This window comes from Myodes glareolus, chromosome 1 (assembly GCF_982192425.1).
Source record: "Myodes glareolus chromosome 1, mMyoGla1.1, whole genome shotgun sequence".
Classification (NCBI taxonomy): domain Eukaryota; kingdom Metazoa; phylum Chordata; class Mammalia; order Rodentia; family Cricetidae; genus Myodes; species Myodes glareolus.
The window spans coordinates 120,328,732-120,349,263 of NC_142026.1; the positions used below are offsets into that span (position 1 = coordinate 120,328,732).

General features: G+C 42.7%; 1 protein-coding gene across 5 annotated transcripts in view; it reads right to left on the reverse strand.

Moving 5' to 3' along the window:
* Hivep2 (HIVEP zinc finger 2) overlaps window positions 1–20,532 on the reverse strand; it is a 185,906-nt gene that overhangs the window by 130,100 nt on the left and 35,274 nt on the right. For 2 of the 5 annotated variants that reach the window (XM_048425566.3, XM_048425567.3), the window contains exon 2: window positions 14,203–14,277. The exons of the other annotated variants lie outside the window; for them this stretch is intronic. The gene's annotated coding sequence lies outside the window, so the exon portion shown is untranslated. The remainder of the gene's footprint in view (window positions 1–14,202; window positions 14,278–20,532) is intronic. 5 annotated transcript variants of the gene reach the window in all.

The following is a 20,532-nucleotide window of genomic DNA, read 5'->3' on the forward strand; positions in this document are numbered from 1 at the left end:
CTGGGGCTGACTGATGCTTAGGATATTAGCAGAACAGAGTTTTGGTTGTCTCTGTGGAGGTGTTTCCAGAGAGAGTTAGCTGGTGGGAGGGGTCCGCCTTGATGGTGAGTGACGTCATTTAGTAAACCGAGGGTTCAGATGGAACAGATGAGAAGACCTGGTAGGATTTATTCCCCCCACCCACTTCCTAGTCACCATGATGTCAGTGACATTAAGCTGCCACGCCACACCCTCTGTGTCACGAGGAATTAAAACCTCTCTAATTGAGAAAGAAAGAAATCCCTCCTCTTTGAGAAGTATTACTCTGGATATTTATCACCACAAAGAAAGGCTACAATAATCCTATATATCACTCATGAAAAAACCACACTAGGAAGTCTTTTTTATACACATTAAATATATCAAAAGTGGGAAAATATATTCCAGTTTGATATACCATGCTTAACAGAGGACAGTGAAGTATCAGTTTGTACTGTAGGGTTAGCTGCCCCTGTCAGTCTTAGAATCTCAGTAAGATTTTTGTCTTCATTTTTTTTTATTGTAGCTTTGAAAAGTTTCAGTATTTGCTAACTGTTTTTCCTAATGTGGCAAATAGGATTACTTACTGAATTCAATTAAGTTACTGTCTTCTTTTTCAACCTGTAATATACCTAGAAAAGCGCACATGCGCGCGCGCGTGCGCACATACACACACACACACACACACACACACACACACTCTTCACCATGTATCTTACTTCCTGTGATAAGAGCAAACACTCATGTACCAAAGGTGAACAGTGAGAGTTACCATCATCCCAGCCTTAACCCTCGGCTCCCACACGTAATCACCACACCAGACCATTTTATCAAGTTTCCTTTAGTCTGTCTTCTCTCTAACTCCACTGCGGCGACCTCCGTTTCAGCTTTCACAGTTTCTCTTTGGGTAAGCACAGTACTCGTCCTTAAGCCCTCCCAGACTGCACCGTACAGAAATGTACAGAACCAAAGGTGGGTTTAATGAAGCACCAATCTGTCTACGACATGACTTGCACTAAAATCTCAAAGCAGAAAGAGATAGCTCAGCAGATAGACGCTTGCCAGCAACCCTGAGGGCCTGCGTTCAAACTCTAGAACATACATGGTGGAAGGGGAGAACAGACTCCTGAAAGCCGTCTACTGACTTCCTCCACACAGAGGCTACAGAACACACACACACACACACACACACACACACACACAATGGAAACTATTTTGTAAAGACCTTTCCATGACTCTGGGTTGTGGCACATGTAGTCTTGTATCAGGACTCGCTTGTGCTGTTGTAATTATTAACTCTTCTGTCTAAACAGCCTGTTTGCTTTTGAACTTCCTGATATCAAAGGCTACTGTTCTCATTAGTTCCCTTCCAGCTCCCAGCAGAGTGCCTGACACATCTGCGCAACTGATGTAGATTGAACGATAGCACCCTGCTCCGACATTATCGCTCTTCCTATGGTCTCAGAGCAAACTATTACATTGGGTATCCTGGTTGGCTTCGTGGCCAACTTGACACAAGATAGAGTTATTGAGAAGAATGGACCATAATTGAGAAAATGCCTCCGTAAGACTTTCCTGTAGGTAAGCCGACGGGACATTTTCTCAATTAGTGGTTTATGTAGAAGGGCCCTCCATAAGCAAGTGGCCCTAAAATGTATGAGAAAACAAGCTGGGTAAACAATTAAGCAGCAGTCGTCCATGGTCCTGCTGCAGTTCCTGCCTCCAGGTTCCGGTCTCACGTTCCTGTCTTGACTTCCTTTGACGAATTGTGAAGTATAAAAGAAATAAACCCTTTCCTATCCAAGTTGCCTTTAGTTACGGGGTTCCATCACAGCAACAGAAAGCTAACCATGACACTGTGCAATGGTGTAACCTCTGGGGCTCGTGTGCTCTCAATTTTACAAAGAAGAGTGAGGTTCAACTGAGATAGCTTAAGTTTGCCCTTGAGCATCAAGCACCTATGGAGAATGCACTCAGCACAGGGAAGCAATGACCATGTTTACACTATAAACATGCAACAGAAGAATTCCTTTCTTCTTCTTTTTGGCTTTTTTCAAGACAGGGTGTCCTGGCTGTCGTGAATTTCACTATACAAACCAGGCCAGCCTTGAGCTCACAGAGATTTGCCTGTCTCTGCCTCCTGAGCGCTGGGCTATTAAAGGTGTGCCTCATGGTGCCCAGCAACAGAAGAATCCTCACTTTCCATGTGCAAATAGACACATTTATCAAGCACCAGCCTGTCCAGTACATGTCTATACACTGGTACCATCCAATATACTTGAAACAGAGCTCGGCATGACTATAAAACTGATTTGTACATCCTAATTAATTTAGATCCACACAGTTCATGGCTACCACCCTGACACAAGCGGAGCCCCATGACGTACCCAGTTAACCCGTTGTTCACCAATAAGTCACGATGGCAAGCATTCCAGTGTCAGTGGTCCTTAGGGTGTGGATCTTCATCCGCCTGGTCAATGCTGCCCATTCTGCTAAAGAAATCAGACTGTGGGACTGTAGCCTTTGCTCCCTGGGCAAATTTACTCTTTTTTGTTTGTTTGTTTGTTGTTTTTCGAGACAGGGTTTCTCTGTAGCTTTGGAGCCTGTCCTGGAACTAGCTCTGGTAGTTCAGGTTGGCCTCGAACTCACAAAGATCCACCTGCCTCTCTCTCAGGAGTGCTGGAATTAAAGGTGTGCACCACCACCACCCAGCCACAAATTAACGCTTAAAGGGGCAGAAAGTACTCTGTGCAGCCTCAGAGAATCATGTGACAGTCCCAGTGCATCACCTCCCAATAAGCTCTCTAAACACTGTCTCTTTCACAGCTACTGAAGTCTCTCACTGTAGGTCAGTACAGATGAACATACTTGCCCTGCCTACGGTCTAAGGCTGTAAACTCACTAAGGGTCCTGCCATGTTGGGAGTGAAGGACTGGACGTATGAGGAAGGTACACCAGCCAGCATGACGTGGAGACACAGACTACAGCAACGAGCACACAGAAATCAGGAGGAAACCTCAGCTCTGAAGTTCCCGTCTCAGCTCCGCTTTCTGTAGGAAAGTAACATTTGACCTCCCATCTGTCAGGTACTACTACTTTAATTACAGCTTCTGAGTCTTCTCTAAAAACGATCAAGTGAAATAAAGCAGGCAGATAAAGATTAATGCAAATGGTATAACTGAGAGTCATAAAAATAATGTTTAACTCTCCAGCCCGTGTTATCACAGAGAACAATGCGCTACAAATAGAACATCAGGCATATGTCTTGCCAGTCTGAGTGCACGTCTGTAGGGAAGACTCGAGTTTGAAATAATTACAAGGATGGTTAAACTTCTATGTGTAAACTCCATTAAAAATGGGTCTATTATAGTCATCATCTGCAGGGCACAGCCTTCAGTCTTTGTCACCAAGGGGAGACAATGTTTAAGTCAGCTCTTACATATACGAACTATCTCCTCCATAACACTAGAGGTACTATATGGACAAGGAATGCTAGCACTAGGCAGTATCTGAACAGCAGGTTCAGTTCATTTTTCTCCTACGACTTTCAGTCATGAATTACTTCCTGCTGGATCCACAACATTAGCATCAGGACAACTCCAAGATGGACTGAGATTTTCAGGAAAGTGCGTTCATAGAGTCAGTCAACAAAGCCATTGGGTCGACTGCCCTAAGCTGCTCTTCTCTCTATAGTCCAGACACTTTGGAGGGTTTTATGTTTCTAAAAGAGAACCTGGGATTCATTTATTTGTCCCCCTTAAAATTTTATTAGAGATTTTTATTAAAGTATTAGAGATGGTACCATATGCCCATACCATCACATACATGTGAGCGTATGTATAAGTACTAATACATTAAATTAGAGGCTTTTGAAAGTATTCTCACCCATGTTCACTGAGCAAATCTTTGTGATACCTTATAAAGTCAGTGTGCCATGCAGTACAATTCCCATTTATAAATAAGAGTTAGGGCTTGAAGAGATCCTGACTGAATCTGACTGCATTTTCATGACAGAGAGGGGTGATGCGTGTAATTGAACTGCGTGTGTAGATCTACTTCTAACCAGCTGGGTGACTTCCCATAAGTCACCTATCCTCTCTGGACCTCACCCTCCTTCTACATAAGAGGAGAATAATGGGGTGACTCACAGATGCCACCTACCAGTTAAAATCCCATCCTTCGCAACTAGCTCTCAGGCATCATCCTTGAGACAAGGCCCCAGATGGTAGAGACCTAGCTGGGTCTTTGCTTCATGCCATGCATGGTAATATCGCTTATCGCCTCTCCCTGTTGTTCCACAACTGAAAAACTAGACCTAATTTAAGGAGTCCAGTCTGTTTCTGTTTGTTTGTTTGATTTCTATGTAGCATCAGATCCTACTTATTCTTAGATCCCACAGCTATGCCCCGTCCAGAAAACCATACCTCTAGAGGAAGGCCATCAGGAGTAGGCATGTACAGACAGGTTCTGGGGTCCAGGGACAAGGGTGTGTCCTGGCATGACATTTTTTCCCTGTTCAACCACATTTTCACCTTGGGCGGAGGTGTGCTTGTATTGATGGGATTCAATCTTTTTCCATTTCTGCTTTCAATGAAATAATAAAAAACCCAAGGTGACAGCAAAGAGTGATTCATATCCTCAGGTCCTAGAACAGGCTCCAATGAACTTAAAGCAATATGAGGGAACCCACTCAGGAAGACTTCCACACCAAAGGAGGAGTCCTGCCCAGAAGAAAACAAGTCCACTTGAGGGTCCATGGCAAAAGATGGGAACATATGAACACATACCAATGCACGGCACCTCCTCTGCTGGGGCAGAGAATGTTCTCCCTGCACCCCTACAGTGGAAGCTGGACAGAAGCAACCTGACCGCCTGAAGTCTTTGGAGCCTGGCAGTAACCTGAGTTGCTCTAGGTTATTTTTTACTAATGGTTTGCGGTTCTTAAAGGGACTGTGCTCTAAGTGTACATATCTGGACAAGGGATGCCAAATAATGACAAGACGGACGTGATAAGCCTATCTTCATTACAAGCAGTGCACAGAACCTAAAGAGCTGCTCTAAAGTGAATACCCTAATGCCCTCTTAGAGGGGTCAGTCCTACATCTCGTGGGGAAGCATCCCATGTAAAATGTGAAAGTGCTAAATGACCAAGAATCCTACTGACTTAAAATGTAAACAGATGGCAGACTCTGCCCAAGGCTTTGTCCTCAGGGCAAGCCAACTACTTAAACAGGAGTCAGGAACAGCGATTAGAATTAGAGATGGTGCCAGAATTGGCTCTACAGTTTTTAGAAGAAGCATAATTATTACATTGTACAAAAAGCTAAGTTCAGTGAGAGTTCACAACATACTCAAAAGTTGCATGACATGGCTGTTACACACACGAACTCACAGCAGCCATAGCTACCGACACAAGACCTACCCAAGATCAAGTCAGTTAAAAATTCCAGCATGGAATAAGGCGAGGCTTCCAAGGCTTCACCCCTACCTGGGGAGCTGGACTGGGTTTGGTTCTGGAGGGGCATTGACTTGTTTTGTTTTATCTTGTCAAGTTGACACAGACTAAAGTTACCTGGTGAGAAGGAACCTAAATTAAGGGATCGCCACTATAAGGTTGTTCTTCATTCATTCATGTTCAGTGAATATGAGATGTGTGTATGTTGAGGGAGTGGTAATCTTCTTAATTGATAGTTGATGTGAAAAAACCCAGCCCACTGTGGGTGGTGCTACCCCTGGGCACTTGGGCCTGGGTTGTAGAGGAAAGCAAGTTGAGCAAGGCCTTCAGCAGCGTCCTCCAAGGTCCCTACTTCATTCCCTCTGAGTTCCTTGAGTTCATGCCTTGGCTTCCCTCAGAGATGAGCTGTGACCCATAGTATAAGAGGAAAAACTCTTTCCTAGCAAAGCTGGCTTTAGACACTGTCTTTGTCATGGGAACACCAAACTAGCTAGGACAGGAGCTGTTGGCAGGTGACAAGTGTTGAGGGAGGGAGAGTCACTTTTCTTTAGGAAGTGGCTGTCCTGATACACCGCCCCTGCCTCCAGTGATTAGTGCCACACTTGTGCACATTTGAACAACACAAACTGGGCTTGATGGTTTGTTTATTTGTTTGTTTATTTGTTTGCTTGTTAAGGGTCTATTAAATTGGGAGGGAGAAGCATTGGAAGGGCTGGAGGGAGGAAGGGTGGATATGATTAAGATACCTTGTACACATGCATGAAATTTTCAAAGAATAAACTTAAAATAGTATTTGAAAAGAAAAAAAATCGGGTAACCGATGAGTGTGGGTGTCTCTTTCACAACTCTCAACAGAAATGGTGATTCCAACAGCAAATACCCACTGGAAGAAACGATTCCCACAAGACAGTCAGCCCTGTTACCTTCCTCCCCACACCACTCTACTGACCTGGGAGGAGCAGGAATAATCCAGGAATGAGGGAAATGAGAGCAAGTCATCAATGATAAGGATTGCAAACCTGCTGGTGACCTTGCCCGAGCTGGCACTAAAGACTGAACTTCAGTGGGAATCTCTGGGTACACCAAAGGGCATCTACTACTTTCAAAGATCCAGTGAGATCAATACACGTGTAATGTTTTGGACTGGATCCTGGCGTGAAGACTCCCCCTCAGTGAAAGTGTTGTTGGTATCTGGGTTCTCCATATTCCTACTCAGCAGGTGTGTGATTCGATTTGCCTTGAAATCTGACAATGTGTAATCAGACGACAACAGCTACTTGTCAGGGAACTTGACAGTGTCGACTCTAATACTCAGAACTTGGTCAGGCAAGTGACTGACTCTCCTTTGGAGCTAAGAGAATTGGCGCTCAGAGGTGTTGGTAAGTTGTGTCTAGGTAAGGAAAGAGCAGGGATCTTGACTGGGGTCTGACTTCCAAGTCTCAGCTGTCAATTCCCTCCTCTCAATTGGGAACTAAATGAAGGAAAGCCCTGAAGACTTCACAATGACCCCCAGGCCCCATTCTGTTTTGCACCAGTTAACTGTACCCTTCCCTAGCTCTTCCCATTAACCTTTCCCATCTCTATTCTACCTTGAAGTCATGCTTTTTTTTTCTTTTGAGCTAATCTCTGCAGAAAATTAACCATCCATTATCAGACTAGAGGTTACTCTGCAGAGAATAAGGTCCCCTGTAATCCTCTTAAAATTGCATTATTATAAGTATTCATTGTTGGGCCGTCAATCTTCAACAACGCAAACAGAAGAGCAGACAAATTGTGCCAAACCGCACAGGTGCACAGCATCTTATGGTTCATAAAGCACCTTTACAAATATTTGTTGATTTAACCCTCCTGACAGCTCAGCAAGATGGTACTGAGCCTGTCACTCAAGTGAGGAAATATAAGATATTTAAGATCATATAAGATCAGTCGTATACAATTCAAATAGTCAATACTATCATAGGGTCATCCCTTGAATGTCAGATATTCTGATAGCGTACCTATCTGCCCCCATCCATTTTATTACCTGTAGCTCCAGACAATGCGCTGATCTTTCTGGTGTCATGCGCTAAGCTCAGTAAGGTCAAGATGAGGTGTGATCCCAGCCTCCCCTGTCCTTCATGTCAGTACCGTTCACCTGTGGTGAGATTCTACTTTCAATTAGCTTCTCAGCATAGACCAAGTATTATCCTAAGAAAACAGACCAATAGGAAAACAGCCCAAAGCTTGATCATTCAGAGAGTAGAAGCCACGTCTCAGGCAAGATCTTATGACACAGAGCGCATTTTATGTGCTGAGGAAGAAGTGGCCGGTGATTTTAATTGAATAAAGCTCAAGAGATCTATCTATCTATCTATCTATCTATCTATCTATCTATCTATCTATCTATAGTCCTTTCTTTAATAGTCTATTTAAAATTAACAGAGGATATGACAATGCAAGCTATATTTCAGAATGACATTTATTGAGTATCCACAGTGCTGTTTGAACTATTCCAAGTATTTTACTCCTACTAGTCTATCTCAGGAGTAATTCTGAGTAGGCACTGGTACTTCTCTTATAGGAGAGAAGATTGGCTCCAGCTAGCTTCGTCCAGGGTATAGCTGGTGAGTAGTGGGGGGGGGGGTATTCTGAGCACAAGATGATGGCATTCAGAGTAGAAGCCTGTACCCATTCTACTACCCGTCCCCATTGTCTGAATATCAGACATTGCCCTCAGACCTCATTGAACAGTCACAACTACCCCCAGCAACAGGCTTGATCTTATAGAAATTGAAGATGGCTCGGACCATTGACAGCTCAATATTCTAGAGTATATATAACAATCTAGTTTAATTACTTACACCTATTTTAATCCATGACTAAAAGCATAACATGGAGCACATTTTAAAAGTTGTTGGAAAAAAATAAAATTTAACGTTTACATTTTGATTTCAATAATTACATTTTGACTTTGCAGCCAGTTTACTTTGCCATGAACCGTACTTTATTTTACTTCCCCCACCCTGTACAATCTTAAGCCTTCGTATTATTTTTCATTTGTTGGCCCAAATTCATCTTGAGTCCAGCCAGCATCCACTGAAATTTCCCTTCCACAATGAAGAAGAGTGAAGGGAGATTTCTAAGGTCTTAAATTCCTAACTCTCTCATTACCTTCCCCAATCTTACTTTCTCACCCTTTATCTTCTTTCACTTTCCTTTCTTGTTCTTTAATTTGTTTCTTAGCCAAAATGAAAACAACTGGTTACCAGTACCCAACCCTATAGCTTTCTTTCAAAACTTCATACTCCACAGTTGGCTTCTCAAAGTTGTGTCTAGACAAGCCTACATCATCTGCAGGGCCAAGCACCAAGTCTTTCAGGTAGTTTTGACCATAAGTGTACTAACACGACTAACACAGCTCCATAGTTGGCTTCTCAAGGTTGTGTCTAGGACAAGCCTACAGCCATCTGCAGGGCAAAGCACCAAGACTATGTTTTTCGGACAGTTCTGACCATAAGTGTACTAACACGACTTCTGTCTCTAAGCTCGGAGCACAGTGGCCATTCCAGGATTCTGCTCAACTGGCCGTCACATTTTCCTTAAAAGGCTCAACTTTCCCTCTCATTTGTCCACACGTATCAATGGGTTCACATCAATAGGTGTTTCCTGGCTCTCTCCTCTTCCACTCCCCAGCCTCTCACCCCTCCTACACACAGCTAGTCATTCAAAATCACAACCTTCAGGAGGGCACAGGGCACAGCTGCTATTATATGGTAATCCCAGTTCTTGGCAGGTCCTCAATATTATTTCTCTCGTTCAATATTGATGCTTCCAAAAGTAGGAAAGGCCAATAGGAAAAGTGACAAATACTTCAATGGGCTCATTATAAAATGAAACAGCCAATAGCAAAACAATGCGAGAAAAGGAGTCAACTTCATAAACCAGCAGAAAGGAGAAAATCTCCATGACTACACCAAGGCATGATCATCAGATGGGCAGAAGTGCAACAGCAGAGTGGCTCGTTTGGATCGCGCATGCCCTGCTGGAAGGAGAATAAACTGGCACATCCCTTTTAAAGATAAGTGGAAGAAGCTACTACAATTGATACCACGAGTTCTTGATGTAGTAACCCCACCCCCTAGATTACACCCTACAGACATGTCTTAGATGTTCACAGAAATATCATTCCTTGTGCAGAGAACCGAAATTCATGGATAGTAAAAATGGCTCAATTATATTCATTCAGTAGAACTCAACACTGTCATGACAATGAGTTGCTGGTACACACAGGAAAAATTCATCTCAGCCGGGCGGGTGGTGGTGTATGCCTTTAATCCCAGCACTCGGGAGGCAGATCTCTGTGAATTCAAGGCCAGCCTGGTCTACAAAGTTAGTTCCAGGATAGGTTCCAAAGGTAAAGAGAAAACCTGTCTTGGGAAAAGAGAGAGAGAGAGAGAGAGAGAGAGAGAGAGAGAGAGAGAGAGAGAGACAGAGACAGAGACAGAGAGACAGAGACAGAGAGACAGAGAGAGAGAGAGACAGAGAGAGAGAGAGAGAGAGAGAGAGAGAATTCATCTCATTAACATATATTGAGTGAAATAAGACACACACACACACAAAAAGCAGAGCATCTGATCTCATAGTTATAAATCACAAAAATAAGAAAAACTAGGAGAGGTAGTGTAAAAAATCAGGATTTAACTACTTTTGGGTTCTACAGAGACTAAAACAGGCAAGAAAGTACCCTTAGAATGTTGAGAACATTCTAGATTTTGGTAGATCTAGTGCTCAACTCGTAAAACTTTTTACATTCCTTCCTGTCCACGTTTTATTACACACACACACACACACACACACACACACACACACACACACCTAGATTTGATTTGTCCATGTTCTTTCTTTAGAAACTCCTTGGTTTCCATCCCTCTCCTGTGCGGCAGACACCAAGACCCTTGGGCCAAAGGCTAAGTCTCCGTTGTCTTAGACATACATGCTCTCAACAGCTACTGCCAAGTGAGTAAGTCTAGCAGAGGCGTGCCCCTGGCCAGTTCTGTTCTATTTCATCCCTTAACTCTGAAGTCTGTGTTTTCTACCTCTCTGCTGGCTTCTCAGGCTTGGAATGAACCTGAAGACACCGTGGTAATAACAATCTGCTCCTGGAGGAAGAACTGGCTTTGTGTTCAGAAACCAGTGTCAACTATCGCTTTCACCTCTCCTAAGCAGCCTGCAAGTCAGTGTCACCCCCACTTTGCAGAACAGGAAACAGAGGGTGCTAGAGGCAACGGACGTACCAGCACCCCAGTAAGCAGTTGGGGAAGTAAGGTGGAAAATCAGGTCATTTGGTTGCAAAGCCACGCCTTTCCAGACTGTAAGACCACAGATTCAGCACACGCCCAATGTGGGTCACTGCTTTCCTCAAAGGCCTGTCTGTCCTCCTCATCTTGAGCGGTCTTACCACTGCGCTACCCTGTCACCCAAGCCGTAGTCATGGGGACCACCTCCTCTCTCATGTTCTTCACACGGACTCGGTTACTCAGTGCTGCCTCCTGAGGGTGACAGTCCACTCTGTATCCATAACTCTCTGTACCACAGCATTAGTTCAGGCCTCAAGTCTTATCTTTCGTTGGAGGAAGACTGTCATGGCCTGCGTGCCGTGTCTCCCAAATCCAAATTCAGATGCTCCCGAATTCCTCTAACTTGTGTTCTCGTGATGTTGCCTTACGAGGTCTACATAAGATCTAAATCTGAGCATGCCTCTCTTCCTTACCTACAGGATGGAGGTCGCAGTCATCATGATGGCAAACTCTGATAGGACAGAGACACAGCCAAGCTCTTCCTCGAGATTCTTCCCCTTGTGGCTCCATTCCTTCTCCATCCACCCAGCAAGCTCACCACGTGTACATGCTGCTTGCTCCGGGCAGTGCCTTGCTGTTTCCCTGTCTCCGTGTTCTACACGCCACCTTCCTGTACCTCGAGAATGCCCTTCTCCTGCTAGCTACCAAATTTCCACCCATCCTGCAAAATGCAAACCAGGCATTGATGTCCCTGTCAAAGCCTGCAAGCAAAGCTAGGGCATTGCTTTCATGGTGCAGCTAGGTTTAGTGGGTGCTCTGAACCTCATGTCGCCTGTTTCGTATTGTACTGTGGGCTGCTGCTGTTGTTGCTGTGTTTTATTTATTTGATTCTGTAGTGTGCAGTTCTCACAGTACATTATTTCAAGGCAGGTATATACTTTGTCTTTTTTATGTGTGTTGACCAGCACAAAACAGTTAACCAAAATTACCTGAATTAAGAAATGAAACCAGTTATATGTGTATAAATAGCCTGTTGCAGAAAATTTCTTTTTCACTTATCCTTAGTTATTTGTACATGTGTTGTATGTGAATACATGTTCATGTATGTATGGACATGTGTGTACACACATGGAGAAGCCTTAAGTTGATGTTAGGTATCTTCCTTTATTGTTCTCCACTTACTTATTGAGGCCGGGTCTCTCTTTAAACCCAGAGCTCACAATTCAGCAAGACTAGTTGGCTAGGGAACTTCAGGGATGTTCCTGCCTCCACCTCCCCAGTACTGGGATTACATGTATATGCCATCATGCCTGACTTTTTCTTCTTTTCATATGCAAGTGCAGACTATACCTGTATGTAAGTATGTATGCATGTATGCATGTTGACATGTGTGTGGGTGCAGGTATGTGAATGTTTGCAGCTGTGTGTACGTGGAGGTAGAACCTCCAACCCTCACCTCAAGCTCTCCCATGAGGCTGGTCTTCTAGGCAGCTGGCTCAGGAAATCCACTGTTTCTACCTTCCTAGGCATGCTCTGCCATTTACATGGTTCTGGGATCCAAATTTGGGTCCTGGTACTTGCATGCAGAGCACTTTATCAACTGAGGACTCATCTTTGTTTCCAGTAAGTCCAGTGAGACTCTTCACAACAGAAACAACACTAGACTGCGTCACTACTCTTTGGGAATCTGTTGGCAAGGACCGTCCCGTGAGATGTGCAAACACTACTTGACGCTTGCACGAGGATCTTCCGAGCACACTGTCTCTCCCTTTCAGCCTCAGCTCTGCTCTTTCTACCCCTGGAACCATCCAAGATTCCAGCCAGAGATTAAAGTTGAGGAATGAAAAGAGAGAAGATCCACTGGAAACTGGGAGTGGCGAGACATACTTCCAGCACCTGCGATGCTGAGGCAGGAGGATTTCAAATTTCAGTCCAACTTGAGTCAAACAGCCCAATTATCTTACCAAAAAAGGGAAAAAAATGTATAGAACAGAATATTGTTTTCATTGCTAACACCTGAACCCAGTGGAGATGATAATCAATATTCAAGTTCAAGTTTTTCCACAGAACAAGAGTAGCCTGAGACTTGTTATAGATTATTCTCACAGCAACGAAAAGAGCAGAATATTCCTCCTTTATCTCCTGGATTGGGGAAAATAGAACAAAGGTTGCACCACTGGAACACAGTCAGGGGAGGTGTCATCTACCCTGATGAAGAAAGGAAGCAAAGGGCAGCTGGGACTTCTGGGGATGGGTGTGGCTGTGAGACCCACTGAGAGGAGAACTGATGTCTGAGTTACTTGCGAGGCCAGGAGAGCACGGGCAGAACTTCTCACTCCACGAGCACTTGGTCTGCCCTTTCCCACAAAGGAGAAAACCAAACTCAGTGGTCAGCAGCCCCTCTGTGTATAAAGTTACCATTTAACAGTGCTCTCCAGAAAGAGGCTGGAAACCGGCAACCCAATGCCCCACCTTCACCTAGAGTAGCAGCATCCTTGCTGATGTTGCTATAGGGAAAAAGTGCAGCACTCTTGCAATAGCCTTCCTGAGCTTCCTCTCCTTGTCCCCTGCTTGCAAATGGAAATGACCCCTGGGGGCAACTGTGGTCTCTTATCAGACATGATCACCAAGTATGCGTGCACGCACACACAATATGTGAGCAGGACTCAGAGTGTTCAGCTTCCTTCCCCACAAACTTACCCCCCAGCACCATGCTATAAATGCATTGGTATACACATCTCCTCTGAGAGACTAGAGGCTGCCATGCGCCCAAACCTCTGCAGTGTAGATGGACGCACCATCCGCCGTTCTACGTCTAGGGCAGAGGTCAGCATCACTGTGAGGAGTGACTGCATTTCGTATTTGCTCTTGATTCATCTTTCTTAACTTCGCAGCATCAGCACCACAAAAGCAGCTGGTGAACGGATTCTCGCTTTTCTAGCATCCATATGTCAATTCGAGAGCACATACATGATACATGAGCGTCCCTGCACCTTCTAGTAGAAGGTGTTTATGACCTCATAACATCCAGGGAAGTTTGCGAGAAATGTAAAATATAAATCAACCCATATTTAATAAGCGCGCTGAGATACATATCGAACATCTTATAGCCAGTAGGTGTGATCTCTGGCACAATAAACCTAAATATTATTTATATTACGATAATTACTTTTTGAATAGGTTTCAAGAATCCAAATCATGTCTAGAATCCATTTTCAAATACATATTCGTCTGCAAGTTCTTTTTGGACCTGGTTTCAAAGCTCATCGATTATTCTGCTGTTTGGACACGAAGTAGCAGAATCAGAAATGGAAACGGTGTGACTTCCTTGCAGAAGCAGCATCTCTGCCACCATCCTTCCCACCCCACCCCACCCCCATTCTAGACTTTGCATCTCGGCTTCTGCTCAAACAAGCGCAAAGGCGTTAAAGAAAACAAGCTTGGGGTTCCTACCTGGACATCTGCTTCTGGTCCTAGTCACACCTCCTCATACTCTTGAATCTCAATTTCTCAGGTAAATTCACCAATCTGCTGACAAGAAGTTTCGTATTATAACTTCTTCATCCAGAGTGCACACACTAAAATGTGACTATAAAAAAAATGGCTGAATAAAAAGGAATCTCCAGGTTTGAATAATGAGAGCAAAGACATGGAGAGAAAGGAGAGGCAGGATGTAGCTAACACCTGCTGTGCCAAGCTCCGCGAAGGTCCCCGGCGCGCGATGAAATAAAAACGTTTACGTCATAGGACAATTTATGACAGCAGGCACGGGGCTGCACGCCTTTCATCCCAGCACTTGGAAGTCAGAGTCAGAAGGATCTCTGTGAGTTCAAGGCCGGTCTGAGCTACATACAGAGTTCCAGGCCAGCCAAACAGTGAAACCTTGCGTGAAAGAAAGAAAAGAGAGGGAGAGGAGGAAAGAAAGAAACAGAAGGAGACGGACAGAGAAGGAAATACTTAACGTAAGATAAACGATGATGGCATTGAATGATAACCCAAAGAATAAAATACACATACATGAGTCCAGAGTGAAGTCAATCCATCAATAAAATGTGTTGATAAATGCCCCACCCTCACCCCTGCACACACTCTTCGGGAGAGAAAGCATAATGTTTGCCCAATTAAGAAGAGGCTGGGAGAGGAAAAAAAGTAGTAATTTTACAGTGGAAAAACCTGACAGCCTCTATCTCAAGCAAGTGGCAAAGGCTGATGTCATCAGAGGGCAGGCATGATAATGTCACATCCCCCTAACAAAATATAGTATCCTATACCCAAACTCATAACTTCAGTCTACAAACCACAAAAGAGTCAACCCCATATGAACCAAGTGGGGTGCATCATGGCATACAGTGTGCTATCATATGCCACACTGTAAACAGGCGAGTCAGATTCTTTAACTGTTAATCAACATCGAAATCGACGAGACTCACTCTTTTTCTTTTCTTTCTTTTATTCTTTCTGTTTGTAGGTAGTATATAAATGTGTGTGTGTACGTGTGTGTGCTCACGCATGCATGCACCTGTGCAAGTCAGAAATCCATATCCTCCCCCTGCTCGTTCTCTCTCTCTCCACTTAAACTTTTCTAAGACAGGGTCTTTCGATGAACCTTGAGCTCACTGTTTTAGCTAGAATGGCAGGCCAGGGAGCCTCAGCGATCCATCTGCCCCACTCTCCCACATCTGGGCTTACAGGTGCATGCTTCTATACTCAGCGGTTACATCAATGCTAGAGATTTGAACTCACGACCTCATATTTGTGCCGTCATCACTTTACCCACTGAACAACTCCCCAACCTCAGACCAGCCTTTTTCAATGATGATTTGGTGGCTTGTGGCTTTTGTTTTCATAGTAACTTTCCTTCTTTGATCTGAAACCCTCCAAAACACCCAAGAATGACATCTTCCACTGTTGTACACCAGTTTTTGTCTTACCCCCAACAGTATCTATTTTCCTAACTACTAGATACCATGCACCTAAAATTGATAAATCTGGCATCTACTTAAACAGACCCACTCTATTTCAATGGCTCCACCCTGCCAGTAACCCAATGGGTCAAGATCTTCTGAGCAATGTAGCTAGAACCTCGTGCTATTTGAAAGCATGCATTCCCATATTTGGCCTGAGTAACACAAACAAAGCGCACAGCACAGGTGGCAGAGTGGTGAATAATATGCGTGATCAAACAGGATGCTGGCAATGACAGCAGGAAAGGTAGCATGCGCAACTGCTGAGCAACCGGAATTCCGCGGGACTTCTAATGATCCCTTCACGAGAGCAGAAAAGAATCGGGTCTTTCCCAACGTTTCTCTTTTATAATAAATAAGTTAAAGAACTGTGCACTATATCACCCAGACATTTAAAATGTTGGCTATTAACCATCATACTCCAACGCATTAAGAATACTTCAACAATAATGTGAAAACGAACTTCCGGGCCAGAGAGCATACTTTCTACAAATTCGCCCTTGCCATTGAATAAGTGGAGGCATTAAGCCACTGCTTCTGCCCTATTTCATTAATAAAGACAACATTCACAGGCTTAAGAGCTTTCGTGCCAAGAGGGATTCAAGAAACCTGAAGCATATATTCTAGGGCATTGTGTCAACAAAGAGACTCCATAAAATCATGAGTCCCTCCCCACCAGAACTGGGGAGTCCAGGGGGCTCCCAGCATTCACCCACTGACTTTGATACCTGATTTCAAAACTCCCTAGAAGGTGGAGAAGCGCTGTAGTGGAAACTCTTTTGGACTGAGTTTTACTTTTAAAAGTTCTCTAATTCTTAATGTCTTCTCAGAGTCTATGATGTTCCCCTCCCATAGATTCTTCTCTCCACTTTCCTTACTGAAACAAAACGAAGTAGGAAACGCCAAATGCTAAAGCACATCACGCTAACACTAATGCACACCACAGTAGCAATCTGCAATCTGGAAAGATTATTCCATAGCAAGTGGCCCAAATGTCATCAGCCAATTTGCTATATGTGTAAGGAAGCTGAGAAAATGCCTGCATGCCGCTCCACAATGAGAAGAAGGGCGAACTCACCCACTGAGAGCTACAAACAAATACGAAAGGTTTCATCAGGATGAATGAGACTTGAATTTCTAGTAGCTTTTAGACTTACAAACTCTACTCTTGCATCTGGAATTCAAGAGTATTTGATGAGTAGCCCCAAATGACAGGGAAAATTAAATCAGTGAAATGGGGACATACATGCCCACTTCTGCTTTTCATGTTTTGAACTAATCACCTTCAATATATTCACCCATCTCCTGTAGAGCTGTTTTCAGAAAACTCAGGAACTACCATTTGGGGAAAACTGGCTGAGAAGAAGATTTCAGTGTCATATATGCTTTCCTTTACAATATGTATTTCCCTAGAAAGGTGAACAATGCGACATCTAACTTTAACAAACGAACTATAAATAAAGCATATGAGAAACACAGAGACTAATGTGTTTCATTCCGCACATTATTACACACACACACACACACACACACACACACACACATAATTTCTTATCAGTATGCGAGAGTAGAAATCATAACTTAATATGGATTTCAGCTCACATATTCTTTCCAAATGAAAATAAGACAACCCAGCTGGGTGCCTGGCCAGAGTATAATAAGCAGGCCTTTCTTACCCAAGAGAAAAAGAACTAGAGAATTCAGAACTTCAGTCTCGAGCTCCCTCTACTAAGCACCAACTACACCCATAACACTCTGTGGGAGAGGTTTACTATCTCCATCCCCAAAATCTGCTCAGCCTAAGTGTTTCAGACATGCTCTCCAACACCCTCGGGCTATGTGTTATCAGTTAAGTAACCATAGGCAACCTGTGCTTCCATATCTATGGATCTGGGTTAACAGTGGGCTATATGTCACATGCCCTGTAAGCAGGACTCCTTTCCTTCATGACTATTAAAAATCAATTAAGCTGTATAGTACTCCATTGTGTAAAAGGACCACATTTTCCTTATCCATTCTTCGGTCGAAGGGCAATTAGGTTATTTCCAGGTTCTGGCTATGACAAACAACGCTGCTAGGAACATAGTTGAGCACATGTCCTTGTGGCACGATTGAGCATCCTTTGGATATATACCCAAAAGTGGTATTGCTGGGTCTTGAGAAAGGTTTTTTCCTAATTTTCTGAGAAATCACCATACTTTGTAGGCAAATGGATGAAACTAGAAAACATCATATTGAGTGAGGTAATCCAGATCCAGAAAGACAATTATCATATGTACTCACTCATAAGTGGCTTTTAGACATAAACCAAAGAAAACCAGCCTACAATTCACAATCCCAGAGAACCTAGGCAACAATGAGGACCCTAAGAGAGACATACATGGATCTAATCTACATGGGAAGTAGAAAAAGACAAGATCTCCTGAGTAAATTGGGAGCATGGCGACCATAGAATAGGGTTTAAGGGAGAGTCTACGCAGGGAGGGGCACAGAGAAAAATGTAGAGCTCAATAAAATCAATAGAAAAAATCAATAAGCTATACATTTTCAATAACCATGTAGATGGTTTTCTTGTTTGCTTATAATATTCTCAATACAGATCATTCCTCAAAATGAATTAAGAAAAAGCAATCTTCCACTATTTTCAAAATGTTAGTTCTCCTATAGAAAGACTGGAGGGTACATTGAATTCTCATCATTAAGTCAGAGTTGAGAAACAAAATGTTCAGCTATCAATAAACTGTCTTTATCAGATAACAGGTTATTTTAACAAGATTGTTTAAAAGTCAATTGAACCAATTAAAAACAAATGCTGGAGTGCATTATAAATTCCAGAAGCACTTCCCATTTACATAATAGAGTCTGAACCTCAGAAGTAGTATAGTAAATGCTTACCAGCACGTGGAATAAGTAATCCCCAAACATGGGTTACTTTTAAGCACTAAATAAATACAAAATGTATATTTCCTAATTTACCAGTCAGATACACTGTAGTTAGAAATGGAGATCTATTATTTGTCTTTTTGAGGCATGATCTCCCTCTAGAGCTCAGATGGGTCAGAAATTCTCCCTCTACGGTGCTGACTGCAGCAGGCACCCCCACAACTAATGCAAAAACTTCTTGAATATAGTTTTCATCTACTATCCAAACTCTTGGTCAATAACTCTACATTTAATCTGTAAATATATGATTGATTAGCATCTCTAGATAGTAACATCATGATTATTTTCCAATGAATAGCATGGGCATTCTGTGATTCTGACAGAAGACCAAGTATCCACTTAAATATTAACAACCAGGAACCCATACTGCCGTTAGGACTTTTCACAGAACACTAGAAACATTGATGATAAACTAGATTCAAACAAATTACTCAAATACCAAGCCAACACTCCAAAACCTGTGAGTAACAGAAAAAATAATAACTAAATACATCATACCAAGAGTAGAATTAAAAATTATTATTTATGGGCCAGCAAGAAGGCTTAGAGACTAAAGTACTGTCACCTGAGTTTGATCCCCAGATCCATGAAAGAGGAGGAGACAGTCAACTCCTACAAGCTGTCAAGTGATCCTCTGACAGTCACGCGTGTATTATAATGTGTGTGAACATCCACGTGCGTGCACACACACACACACACACACACACACACACAGAATCAGTAAACAGGTGCAATGAAAATAATTTAATGAACATCTGGTATAAACAGAGTTCAAAGAGACCTCTTTGAAATTAACTGAGAAGTAAATAAATTAGAAAACAAATATGACTAGTAAAGAAAAGTCACCAGGACTAGTAAAGGAAAGTCACCAGGACTAGTAAAGGAAAGTCACCAGGACTAGTAAAGGAAAGTCACCAGGACTAGTAAAGGAAAGTCACCAGTTTTTTTTTTTTAATCTGAAGTACAACGATGAGGTGAATTTTTTTTTTATTCTGGTACAATTTTGATAAAAATGGGAAAAATACTTGTAAATAATACTGGGATTGTGTATAATTAAACAAATGTTCACAGTATTGCACAAACAGACATCTAAGAGAAATAAAATAGTCAGAAAAGAGACTTTTTTCAAAACATTGAACATTGTAGTCAAATTTATGTGGCCATTAAAACTAAAATATGAAAATCAGCAAAGAAGTAAATGTTTTCAACAAGACTAAAACCAAAGATTATAGGTAACTATTTCAAATGTATATATGTAAGCAAAATGAGCATATAGAAGGAAATTTTTTTAAATCAAATTGCTACAAGGTGGATGTTCTCTGTATCCCACAATACTGCTGGTGAGATAAATTGTCAACTTGACAAGAACAACTGACCTACAGGAATCTGGTAGGTGCCAAAAAAAAAAAAAAACCAAAAAAACAACAACAACAAAAACAAAACAAAACAAAACTCCCAAGTGGATCAACGTGTAAATTTCATAAACCTGTGACTATTCCATCAGTGACTAGATCTCTAAACCAATCAAAACTCAAATCTACCTAAAATGAGACCGAGTGTTCCACAGCACAGCCGTGTTCTTAGTCGTTCACCCGCACCCAGGTTTTTAAAGTTTGTAGATGAATGTGATGTTAAAGACTGTTCACTTTATCCCCTCATTTTGCCACATTCATTACTTCCATGGGAGGTCATATATGCCACCAAATCACACTGTTTGAATACAAACAGCTCTCAACTTACAAACACCTGACGAAATCCAAAAATAAAACCAGCTGCCACTAACACCACCAGAGGCCTTGCTATTACCCCTGGGTAATCAGCTGTCATGTAGAAATTGCAAAGCGGTTGACAGAAGAAAGACAGAAGCAAGAAAAGC